Source organism: Rhinichthys klamathensis, unplaced genomic scaffold (assembly GCF_029890125.1).
Source record: "Rhinichthys klamathensis goyatoka isolate OS25496 unplaced genomic scaffold, OSU_Roscu_1.1 h1tg000092l_1, whole genome shotgun sequence".
NCBI classification, from domain to species: domain Eukaryota; kingdom Metazoa; phylum Chordata; class Actinopteri; order Cypriniformes; family Leuciscidae; genus Rhinichthys; species Rhinichthys klamathensis.
Window position 1 is genome coordinate 2548018 of NW_026606631.1, and position 11973 is coordinate 2559990.

Here is an 11973-nt window from a genome sequence, read left to right on the forward strand (position 1 = left end):
CCAGGCTGACCTGCTAAGGGACATGGACGATTATGAGGAAGTTAGTGCGGATGCAATTCGAGAATTGCGTCGCACAACAGACCTATCTGTTGTGCCACCAAGGAGACGGCCAAATCTGTGGGCCGTTCTATAGCAGCCATGGTGGCCACGGAACGTCATTTGTGGTTAAATCTGTCAGATATTAAAGACAAAGATAGGTCTGTTCTTCTGGACGCACCGCTTTCTCCTACAAGTCTGTTCGGCGATGCTATAAATTGTGTTGTCGATAGGTTTCAAGAAAACAAAAAACAAGCGGCTGCGTTTCAGAGGTTTCTTCCTCGCCGGTCCAGTGTCCCCGAGGCCGCTCGTAATGTAAAGATTAAGCAGCCTGGTCCGTCTACGAGCTCCGCACACAGGTTCCAGCAGAAACAGAGCGTCGCCGCTCGGGCTCATCCGCAATCCGGGGTTCCCGAGTGGCGTTCGCAGTCCAGGCCTGTTGGAGGTAGACAGGATCTGAGGACTGTCATCTCCAAGAGAGCTTGGACTAAGAAGAAGTCCTGACGCCGACTCTGTCAGGCTTCTGAGGGTTTTCCCCTCCAGGGAGGAACGATTCCGAGGAACCGTCCCTCCTTGGCACCCTCCGGGGGGCGATTCTGCGAGGGGAATCGCAGCGCTGCCACGTCGGTTGTTCCCTGCCGGTTCGCCGTTTCAGGGCACCGAGGTGTCAGCGTCCCCGTGCAATCCTCTGAGGAGGGTTGTAGAACGGTCAGTTCGGTTGTTCCCTGCCGGTTCGCCGCTTCAGGGCGCCGAAATGATTGTTCAATCAAATCCAGAGGCCAGTCTCGAGAGACTGGTTCCCTTATCGGAATTTATGGCAGCGTGGAAACTTCTGGCAAATATTTCTATATGGGTCCTGCACATAATAGAAAAGGGTTACAGAATTCAGTTCGGTTCTCGTCCGCCCAGATTTCAAGGGGTCCTTCCCACAGTGGTGGACTCACAGCAGGCTCTGGTTATGGAGCAGGAAGTACTGACACTTCTTCAAAAAGGAGCTATAGAGGGGGTGCCTCCTCCCAGCAGAGAGTCAGGGTTTTACAGCCGTTACTTCATTGTTCCAAAGAAGGATGGAGGGTTGCGTCCTATTCTAGATCTGCGCCATTTAAACAGCAGAGTTCAGAAACTCAAGTTCAGAATGCTTACACTCAAACAGATTGGATCACAGATTCAGTCCGAGGACTGGTTTGTCACAATAGACTTGAAGGACGCGTACTTCCATGTATCTATCCATCCTCATCACAGGAAGTTCCTGAGGTTCGCTTTCAGGGGCGAAGCATACCAGTATCGGGTTATTTTGGCCTAGGTTTATCACCCCGCCATTTGGCCTAGGTTTATCACCCCGCACCTTTACAAAATGCGTGGATGCAGCTCTGGCTCCTTTGAGACTCCAGGGCATTCGCATATTAAACTACTTTGACGATTGGTTGATTTTAGCTCAGTCAGAGCAGTTGGCAGTTCGGCATCGAGATGTCGTTCTGTCCCACATAAAGAGTTTGGGGTTGCGGCTCAACATCAAAAAGTGTGTTCTCCTCCCGGCTCAGAGGACCAGTTTTCTAGGTGTAATTTGGGATTCGACCACAATACAGGCACGTCTGTCTCCTGCTCGTATTTCTGCGATTCTCATAGCCGTAAAGAACGTAAAACTAGGCCAGTCACTCACTGTAAAACAGTTTCAGAGACTGTTGGGACTCATGGCAGCGGCATCCAACGTGATTACTTTTGGCCTGCTGTACATGAGACCCCTGCAGTGGTGGCTCAGAACCAAGGGGTTTTCTCCGAGGGGAAATCCGTTCCGCAAGATCAAGGTCACGCGGCTATGCCTTCGTGCCTTGGTCATGTGGAAGAAACTTTGGTTCCTCGCCCAAGGCCCAGTGCTGGGGGCTTCTTGTCGACGCGTCACGCTTTCGATGGATGCTTCCCTCACGGGATGGGGGGCGGTCATGAGTGGCCGCTCGGCGCAAGGTCTGTGGCAGGACCATCATCTTTCTTGGCACAGAAATTGTTTGGAGATGATGGCGGTATTTCGAGCTCTCAAATATTTCCTGCCAGACCTGAGAGGCCATCATGTGTTGGTCCGTACTGACAACACGTCGGTGGTCTCCTATATCAACCATCAGGGGGGTCTGAGGTCACGTCGCCTTTGCAAGCAGGCCCATCAGATCCTCCTATGGGCCCAGGGGAAGTTGCTATCTCTCAGAGCAGTTTACAATCCGGGGCGTCAGAATGTGGGAGCGGATATCCTGTCGAGGCAGGGGCTGAGGCCCGGGGAGTGGAGACTTCACCCCGAGGTGGTGGAGCTCCTGTGGGAGAAGTTTGGTCGAGCTCAAGTAGACCTTTTCGCATCGTCAGATACAACCCATTGTCCCATGTGGTTCTCCCTCACGCACCTCTTGGACTGGATGCGATGGTGCATTCCCCCCGATATCTATGCTTCCGGGGGTTCTGGAGAGGGTTCGCCGGGAAGGGGCTCGTCTGCTACTGATAGCCCCTTCCTGGCCGACCCGAGTTTGGTTCTCGGACTTGGTGTCTCTTCTGAACGGCTCTCCCATGGAGATTCCAATCAGGAGGGACCTGCTGTCCCAGGCAGGGGGCACGATATTTCACCCTCAGCCGGAGTTGTGGAAACTGTGGGCCTGGACTCTGAGGGGGCCCGGCTCATAGAATCCGGTCTCTCGACTGAGGTCGTTGAGACCATTCTCCAATCCAGAGCTCCTTCCACGAGAAAACTCTATGCACTGAAATGGAAATTATTCTCCACCTGGTGTGGTGAGCGTCAGTTAGATCCTGTTAACTGCCCTGTTGGTTCAGTTCTTGATTTCCTGCAAGACCGTTTCTCTGCTGGATTATCTCCTTCCACCTTAAAAGTTTATGTGGCAGCTATATCGGCCTACCACACCCCTCTGGGGGGTACTTCTATCGGGAGAGATCCTTTTATTACTCGTTTTCTCCGTGGTACATTGAGGTTGAGACCTGCACTGCACTCTAGAGCACCGGCTTGGGATTTGGCCATTGTGCTTGAGGGTCTGGCTTTGGCTCCCTTCGAGCCTATTGAAGAGGTTTCAGAAAAATTCCTCACCTTGAAAGCTTTGTTTCTCCTTGCTATTTCATCTATCAAGAGAATTGGAGATTTGCATGCCCTGTCGGTTGCTCCTTCATGTTTGGAACTTGCACCTGGTATGGTGAAGGCGTTTCTCTACCCTAGACCAGGTTATATTCCTAAGGTCCCAGTTAATGTTGGGGGCCCAATAGTGCTGCAGGGCTTTTATCCTCCACCTTTTAATACCCCAGATCAGGAACAACTGAACCTGTTATGTCCAGTTCGGGCATTAGATGCCTACGTTCACAGAGCTGCCCTGTGGCGTAAGTCTGAACAATTATTTGTCTGCTTTGGGTCACTCAAGAGAGGGTGCCCTGCATCTAAACAGGTGATGAGCAAATGGATAGTCGAGGCTATATCATTGGCTTATGAAGCAGCCGGTCAGCCTTCACCTATGGCTGTACGGGCCCATTCTACAAGGAGTATGGCGGCCTCTACGGTCTTAATTTCGGGTGTTTCCCTTCTTGATATTTGCAATGCGGCAGGATGGTCCTCTCCGCATACATTTGTCAGGTTTTATGACCTTGACCTCTCCACTCCAGGGGCGAGGTTGCTTGCTTCTTAGTGTGCGCAGGACTTCACACAGAACGGGCATTTGTCACTATGGCATAGTGGGTATGGGGTTCCCACCGCGTCTCAAACGCAGCTCGAGTTCCCTTGAAAGGGAACGTCTTAGGTTACTTATGTAACCCTGGATCCCTGATAGGGAACGAGACGCTGCGTTCATCTGCCATACTTCCTGCATGCCCTGATCGACTTGCTTCAGGCTTTTCAGAAGCTGTCGCGGTCTGTTTTCAGGGGTGCTTTATAGTTTCCTGGTCTATGACATCACCTATGACGTATCGGGCTTCCATTGGACTGATTTTACACGTGCTTCATGACGCAATCACGCAGAGCGTTCCCACCGCGTCTCAAACGCAGCGTCTCGTTCCCTGTCAGGGAACCAGGGTTACATACGTAACCTGAGACGTTTCCGACTGGTGGATTACCCCCTTGATCAAAACAGAGCAGCACAAACCGATTATGCACATCGCAGGTGCAGAATGAAGTGCTTAAGCCGCCTTTCCACTGCAAAAGACATTCGCATACGATTGTTGCATTTCGCCTCCTAGCGGCAGTCGCACGGAACTTTGAAATTGGCAGTGAAGCAACTGTTACTGTTCCTCGGCTTATTAAGCATGGTAAAACAATTTTAATGAATGTAATGCATGTATGAATAAATCTACACAAAACAAATGACCATCAATAGGGTACATCTAAAATAAGAACATAGTAGATTTTATAGAGCTAATCAAAATAAATAGGCTATTGATTTAATAATTATAAAAAAAAATATTTCTGCCATATATCATATTGGAGAGAGTTTTACCGTGCTGAGAGACGTAACAGAATGCGACACGCTGTGTGAATGCTGAACGGAGAATAATTGACAGCCGCAGCGGAGGAAGGACAAGTTTCCGTGAACTGATTAAATTATGTAAATATTCTTCTGTCCCTCACATTAAGCTATGGAATGGCTTTAGATGACTTTGAATATAGTGCACAAAAGCTTAACTGGTGCTTGTCTATTCTTTTGGTCTATGTATGACTATGTATGTCGCAATAATCACGGTTGTTAGATCATTAATCGCAATTAGACATTAATTATTAAATTATCCTGACAGGACTACATGAAGGTTCTGTTGTTTGACACAATTATCATAATGAAACGTCATTAGTATTTAAAAAATATAAAATACAGCTATTAGTTTACACAGTGTTGTCCATGAACAATACTCACTCTTAGGAGTAGTTGAAGAAATGGTTGTAGTGACAAGGGATGCTGTGATATATGGACGAATAAAGAAATAAAAACATTTATGAAATAGTACAAGCTAACAATGGCATATGTTCATACAATTAAGTTTTGTATTACAATCAATGTATTAACATCAATCAATGTAAACGTTTTAACTGGTAGGTGCTGATGTTTGATACTCAGGAACTGACATGAAATAAGTACAATTAGTATTACAATTTTCTTTATATTTATTGACATGTCTGGAAAAAGAGTATTTTTTGCATGCAAAGGAATTCTGCATTTCAAGAATTATTATTACACAAATATATAATATAGACATAAAAAGTGCACTTTTTTTTTACTTAAAATGCTGATGTTTGACACTCAGGATGTGATTTGAAATACTGAAGTAGCCCTCACTTCACTGTGTCATCAGCTGCGCTCAAAGGATCTGCCCTTATGTTGTTAAAGTTTGGTTATTTACGAAATTAATAAATAATAAAGATAAAGCAAGATGCCATGTTGATATATGTGTGATATGATTAATTTAAACTAAAAAGGTAAAGAAAAAATTAAAATTATTGTGACAGATGTAAAGGGGGAGGAGAATTTATACGTGCATCAGGTTTCTCGACAAGAAAGACTTCCGCAAAGGGTAAACCTGTGCGTCCTCTCTCATAGCTTCTCAGGAAGCTTCCTCACTCCTCGTTCCTCGCGGTGCAATTAGAGAATTGAGATGTCCTTCAAGATGGCTGAGCTCCTTTGGTTTCCAGGTCATAGGATGAAGGAAGGAGGCCATGAAAATGAGGAGGGATATTGAGAAGCACCCCTGGTGGGTGTATCAGACCCATTACCCGAAAGCTCACTGATAACTTTTTTTTAGGACTGGAATTAATGACATGCAAAAAAATCAATTTCTCCTGCCCAGTTTTGGTCCTTTAGGGAGGTTTTATGGATTTTGTAGAGTTAGTGCTTGCAAAGAGTGGTTCCTTTTTCACCGTAGGTGAGGTGGAGGAAGACTATGATTACCACCTGCCTGCCACGGACCCATAGCCTGAGAACACGCCTGCTACAGACCCTGAGACTAAGCATACAAATCTATCCTGGAGCTACAGCCAGCTGCCATGTCCGTCCCAGTAGGAGCACTAATTCCTCTGAACATCCTGGAGCAGAGTCCCACCCATGTCCCCATAACGATGTAGAATGTTTCCCCTTCTATTACATTTCGAATATTGGACACGCTTCCTACTTCCTACAGTTCCTACTTGTTTCCAAGTCCTTCCTCCACCATTAACTCCTATGTCCAAGCTGGTTCCGTCCGGGTCCCTGGTTCCTTCATTTCCGCTGGTTCTGCCCGGCTCCTTCATCTCCACCGGTTCCTCCCAGCTCCCTGGCTCCTTCGTCTTGACTTGTTCTGCACAGCTCCCTGGCTCCACCCCCTCTGCAGACTCCATCCAGTTGACTGGCTCCGTCTCCTCTGTTGACTTCATTGGGTTCTCTGGCTTTACCCCCTTTGCTGGCTCCAGCTGGGTCCGTGGATCCACACCCTTCACTGGCTCCGCTCATTTTCCCGGCTGGGGGTCCGTGGATCCACACCCTTCACTGGCTCCGCTCATTTTCTGTGGTTCTTTCCGCCACCAGCCCCTCCTTGGTTTTCTTTTCGCTTGTTCTAACTAGCTCTCTGGCTCCACCCTCTCTGCAGCCTCAATTCAGTTTTCTGGCTCCGCCTCCTCTGCTGGCTTCATTGGGTTCTCTGGCTCCACCCCCTTCTCTGGCTCCGGCTGGCTCCATCCCTCCGACGACTCCTTTGCCCTCACTCCCACTGGCTCTGTCTTCTGAGCCTTCATCGCCACCTTACTCCTCTGACCCTCTGGTTCCACTTTAGACCCCTGTGCTTGGTGTCGATTTGGTCCTTTATCCCTCCATCTGCACCTTGGTATCAAGCCCACCTAACTCTACTTTGGTTTTCAGTTCCCATGGCTCCACCCAGGTGAAAAATGCAGAGGGCAACGCTGCGGACCTTCAGCCATCCAGCATCGTCAGGAGAAGTGGATTCACTGGTGTCGCAGAGGCCTCCTCCTCCTACTGCTCCGTGGTTCCTTCCTCCATCAGCCACTCCTTGTTTTTTTTCTCTCCACCGGTCCCTCCATGGACTCTGGGTGTCTTGGCCCTCCTTCCCACCTGAATGGATTATACCTTCCCTTCCAACCACCTCGGGGTGGGGGAGGTAATGTTACATCTAAGCTCAGTTAGTTTGTTCCCTTGGTTAATGATTGTGTTTACCTGTGTCTTGTTTAGTTTCTGATTATCCTGTGTCAAGCTGGGTGCTTTTTAAGTGTTGTGTATTGTTCACTTCCTAGTCTAGTGTCGTTATTGACAGGGGATGCTGTGATATATGGACATATAATGAAATAAAAACAAACATATACAAAATATTGCTTAGAAGCTAACAATGGCATATGTTCATACAATTCATTTTTGTATTACAATTTAAGTATTATTGTTAGAAGAATAACTTATATAACATTATAAACATTTTAACTGGTAGGCGCTGATGTTTGATACTCAGGAAGTGACGTGAAATAAGTACAATTATTATTAAAAAAAGTTCCCTTTCGAAGGGAACTCAACAATACGTCATTCGACGCTATGGGGAACGCCTCAGGTGTGACAGGTGTCTGAAATCACTATCAAATCACGTCAATCACATTGACCGGCGACAGCCCGTGAATCATTAGCGTGAATGATTAACGTGCGACCTGGAAGTATATAAGGGCGAGCTTGCAAACATGACAAATCATGTTTTCGTCTTCAGGGACTGTTTTGTCTGTAACTGCTTTGAAAATCAGGTAATTATGAAATGCTTTCAGATTGTGCATTTTTCTGTCTGGGAAGGAAGACGCGCACAGGCAGTTCTCCAGGGAACTGCCTGTACAAATTGTGATCGCGCCGGTCCCTCTTCTCGAGAGAAGAGGGTTCAGCGTCTGGATGTCACAGATGAAGCTCGCCGATCGCCTTGAGAGGGGTGTAATCCTCTCAGACGATGCGGCGGCTGACGAGAAGCTGCAATTGGATGAAGTTTTTCAAAAAAAAAAAAAAAAAAGGTAAACTTAGTCCGGCGGGAAAGCGCTCTCCCGGACAAACAGGAGATGGCTGATGAGGGTGGTAATAATAAGATATTTTCCTGTATCTTCTCAGCTACCCTGCCCCGTGTATGCTGAGCTGGTTGGTATTATAGAACGCGCCGCGGACAAGCTGCAGCTGCCGTGGCTGCTCGTTGGGGGAGAAATCGCTCGCGATGAGAGCGGTTTTTCCCCAGTCATAGAACCACCAGCTCAGGTGAGCCTTTCATTTCTTCCCGATCTCATACTGAGATCGAGAGGACATGGAAGAACCCATACTCTGCCTGTATCCACCAACATCAGCAGGCTAGTCTCGCTGATGTTGAGAGGATAGGAGAGCGTGGGTATGCGTCGATGGGAAAACAATCGACACTGAGAGCTCAAACCCTGCCAGTTGAATGGCAGAGCATACATGTCAGCGGTTCAGGCCGGTGCTAGCCTGCACATCATGGCGGTGTTGCAGGTACACCAGGCCGATCTACTGGGGGATCTCGACCAGGGGGTGGGGCCCCTGAGGCGGTTACTGAGCTGCGCCGCAAATGGAAAAAATGTGTATATATATATATATAGCTCTCCGGGATGGCGACGATACTGGCCACGGAGAGACATTTGTGGTTGAACCTGGCCGACATCGGGAAGAAAGAGAAAGGCTTTCTCCTCGATTCGCTGGTTTCGCCCTCTGAGCTTTTCGGCACCTCCGTGTTGGCGGTGGTTGGAAAGTTCAGAGAGGCGAAGGCGCGCTCATCTGTATCCAGGACATACATACCGCTGAGATCCGTGTCCACGCCCAGACAGATGGGAGGGCCTGGCCTATCATGGTCCGAGGACCTTAGATGAGGCCAGAGAGCCAGTGTCACCTCTCGTGCGCCTCCTCCGTGGAGTAGTAGGTCGCAGAGGAGGCGCGACTCCCGCAAGAAGAGGGATCTGAGGGAGGTGATCCGGCACAAACGCACGTTGCGTTGGTCATGGATCATCTTCCCTGAGGGCGTGATTATATCTTAGCCCTTTCCTCTCTTCCCCGACTCCCCAGGCGCTTCTTACATCAGGCCTGAGGCTGGGCTCATGGTTAGAACAATGTTCTGATGGCCCGCCTCGGCTTGGTTAGTGAGAGTGCCTCTTTCAGGTATGTAAAGGTGGTAGACCCCATGTTCATGAAGAACTGTCTGGTGAGTCTTCACTTCGCACGCCGCAGGTGAGCTGCTGGTCTTTCAAAGAGTATTTTTTGTGATTAAAAAATAATATGTTTCTCTTTACAGACCTCGTTCCCTGTATAGAGTTATGGGGCCATGTCAAGGTAATAAGGTAAGAGAACTTTTTTGGATTATCAGGGCCCTGAAGTTCCCCGTTAGGTGGCCAGAACGATAACTATGTTAGCCTTCGGGCTATTAGCCACCTCAGGGTAGAGTAGTTGGTCTCTCTCTGATAGAATGTTTTACTTAGAGTGTTGACTGACGCTAGAGCTTCAGATAGATCTTATGTCCGGCCCATGGGACCGTTTTGAACTAACCCTTCACTTTGTGAATGTAGGTTTTGGCATCCCTGTATAATCAGCCTCCTCCCATGGGAGTCGTTAGGCCAAGGCCCGCCCCCTTCTCTGCATTCTGGGGTGACTAGAGTAATGCAGCGTGGTGCAGAGGATGGTTTATAAGGACATGGTAGGCCTCAGTTAGGCCTCTGTGGTATATAAGTCCTTTTGAGCAGGGTTAGGCTGTCTTTCGCTTCACGAAGAAGACTGAGTCTCCTGCCCGACCCTGCCGTGCAGAACTGGCCTACGGACTTAGGCCGCCAGTATGGGCTTCACTTACCTCGCTGAGCTACTGCTCGAGCGCCGGGTTGTAGGTGGTTGGCTTTCATTCAAGCCCCACTCCCCTAGGTTGGGCACAGATACATTTCTGTCACCCCTAGAGCCGCTGGCAGGCCCGCCCCCTGGTAACCTCAGGGTGAGGTGTGAGTATTCCCCTGTGATTCAGGGTAGGTCTGAGTACTTCACTCCCAGTTCTGTTTTTATCCTACCTCGCACTACTATGGCTCGGGTCGAGTATGAAGTAAGCCTTCACTTCTTCTTTGGTCGAAGTTCGCTCCCCTGAAGCCAGAGCATTGCCCTGTGCTGACGCCCATGCATAGATGGTAGGCCCATAGGCGTCATTTACGGGGGGGGGACGGGTGGGACATGTCCCCACCACTTTTTGCCAGGGTCGATATTGTCCCCACCACTTTTGAAACATCTCGCGTCACGGGTACCAATACAAATAAAACATCTCCAGTTAACTAGCAGCATTCGTTTCATTCATTTGTTAAATAAGAGGCGATCTAGCGCTGAAATGTGTTGTCTTCACTCGGACGCGCGCTTCAATCCGTTGCAGAGATTCTATTCGTTCCAGAGAAATCACAATTCAAAATGCACACAAACGTGTCCCTGCTTCTCTGGGTTCTAATCCATCCGCACTCGTATAGTTTTTTTTCCCCCTCATCAAAACCGATAATGTTTATCAGTGATAAAGTATATCAAGATTCTTGATATACAACCACTGATAAACATTATCGGTTTTGATGAGGGAAAAAATACTATACGAGTGCGGATTAGAACCCTCAACCCCCGACACACTTGGCAAATATTCCGCCACTGGACCATTACAGTACATAAGCGTCGCAGGCGGATCTATGTATATATTCACGTACAAATTCACGATACTAACAAACAACATTATATTAGATCTCATTTTACGACCAATTAAATTTAATCCCAAAGTAGGCCTACCATCACATTTTTGGTCGGACATCATCACATCTTTGTATACATTTTTATTTATTTAAATCAGTAAGCTACAGGACATCGTCTTTCAAACCATGACCTGCGCGAAAGAGAAAAAAGAATGAATGCGTCATTGTACCCAGCACTTTTGAAAATGCCCTTCCGAATGCGTCTCTGTCCCCACCACATTTCAAACCAAACTGACGCCCATGGGTATGCCCCTGACTAACTGAGGCCTCCACTGAGGCAGAGTGGCGTATGTTGTACTCCCCTTGTTCTAAGGGTATTAGCTCTCTATGCTGAGTACACTGCCATGGGCAATGTGATTAGGCACCAGGATGCTGTAGGCGCTGTGTAAACAGCTTATCTGCCAACGAAGGCTGCGCCATCAGGTAGTAGGCCTCAGCAGGCCTCCTTGTATGGGCAGCTCCCAATAGGGCGCTGTAGGCCACTTCTCGAGAGAATTGGTTGGCCTTGGTGGTTCGGGCAGTTGACTCACCGGTGGGTAGTAGGCCTTAAACAGGCCTCCTCGGAGGTGAGTCCCAACATTGTGGGACATGCTTTAATGCCGCTACAGGTAGCTAGCCGTACTAGGCCTCCTGTGGGTGGGCCCAATAGTTACATTGGTGTAGTATGGTTCCCAACAGTGTTCCTTTGTTGCAGATTTGACTTGCTATCAGCTAGTAGGCCCAACCGGGCCTCCCTGATAGGCGAGTCCCCAGCTGGCTGGCCTTAGCAGGCCGCCTTGGAACTGTCACCCGGACTCAGCTACCAGTTGCTATCAGGTAGTAGGCCCCTCAGGCCTCCCTGAAGGTGAATTCCCACTTAAGATGGTTATCAGGTAGTAGGCCTCACCCGGCCTCCCTGAAGGCGAATCCCCACCTACATTGGCTATCAGGTAGTAGGCCTCACCAGGCCTCCCTGGAGACAAGCCCAAGGACAGACAACTGGACAGCTAGCCAGACTTTCTATCGGGTAGCAGAAAAAGCTCCCAGATATTATGGCTGTCAGGTAGTAGGCCTCACCAGGCCTCCCTGAAGACGAGTTCCCACATGCTGTGATTATCAGGTAGTAGGCCTCACCAGGCCTCCCTGAGGGTGAGTTCCCCACGTACTATCGTTATCGGGTAGTAGGCCTCTCTAGGCCTCCCTGTAGGTGACCACATACTGTTGCTATCAGGTAGTAG